Raw genomic sequence first — 1,186 nt, forward strand, 5'->3', positions numbered from 1 at the left:
AGTCAGTTCTTTGCATCAGGTGGCCAAAGTATTGGAGTTTCAGCTTCAGCATCAGTCCTTCCAATGAATATTCAGGACTGATTTCCTTTAGGATGGACTGGTTGGATCTCCTTGCTGTCCAAGGGACTCTCAAGAGTCTTCTCCAACAGCACAGTTCAAACTGATCTTCAGGGAAAGTGTCAGTCTTTTCCCACTGAGCGTGCTGCTAGCTGGGGTTCTTGTATGTGCCCTTTATCAGGCTGGGCAAGTTCCCTTCTATTCCTACTTTGTTGAGTCTTGTTTGTTTTTTGAATCGTGAAGGAGTGTTGGTTTTGTCATCTTTTTGTTCCCCCCCAAAACATGCCTTCTTTAATGCCCCAAACTAGCCCACTTCCGAGGTCAAAAACGAAAATGTATGTCAACTGGAAAAAAACAATACCTGCAACCTAAAAGTTGAGGGTTAGGTTTTATTCTGTGGGAATTTTAGGACTGGAGTCCCAGGGATAGCATCTCAGGTGACAGGGAGAGAGCTGATTCCCAGGAGGCAGGGGAGGAGCCAGGCTATATAGAAGTCTGCAGCAAGGGGCAGGTAATATGAATATTAAACTATTACTCTTAATTTAAGAAAAGCTAAATCTCTCACATGGAGAAATTTAGCGATATTCTATGTATAGGAAGATAGAAGAGTCCGGGCTTGCTGAAATAATTTTTTTCATATGCATCTAGCTATCTGGGACCAATCCTGCTCTCTTTATTGTTCACATACAAATTCCTTGATCCCTTGTTTATGGTAAGAGATGGCCAGTGTGGAGGAAGGTCTCCTCTCCTCTCCCCAGCTGCTCAATGGGGAGGAAGTACTCAATGTCTTCCAGAGAGCTGGCTTTGTTTCACCTGGGCTCAGATATTTGCATTTGGAAAAGGCTTGTTTCCCCCGTAGAGCTGTAGGGCAGAAAATATTTCATTTCACACATAGAGTCAAAATGTGATTTGCCAAGTCAGCGCTCAGGCACGCTTGTGTCCCTGCTCCAGAACAGAGGTTAAGACCAGGGTTGCGGTAATACGGTCAGTGGTCACCGCTCTTTCCCCAGGGGAGACGCCCTTCTCCTCTCTGGATGACGAGTCCTGGAACTGAGACAAGGGCCCAGCCAGGTTTGGGGGGAGGGAGGAGGTGTTCTGGCCGCCCCCGGCCCCCTTGGCACTCACCTGG

General features: G+C 47.0%; 1 protein-coding gene across 1 annotated transcript in view; it reads left to right on the forward strand.

Moving 5' to 3' along the window:
• The window catches only part of SEC14L5 (SEC14-like 5 (S. cerevisiae)), a 40,249-nt gene that overhangs the window by 14,631 nt on the left and 24,432 nt on the right, over positions 1-1,186 (forward strand). The window lies entirely within an intron of this gene.

The sequence above is a fragment of the Bison bison genome, unplaced genomic scaffold (genome assembly GCF_000754665.1).
Source record: "Bison bison bison isolate TAMUID 2011002044 unplaced genomic scaffold, Bison_UMD1.0 scf7180017864144, whole genome shotgun sequence".
NCBI lineage: Eukaryota > Metazoa > Chordata > Mammalia > Artiodactyla > Bovidae > Bison > Bison bison.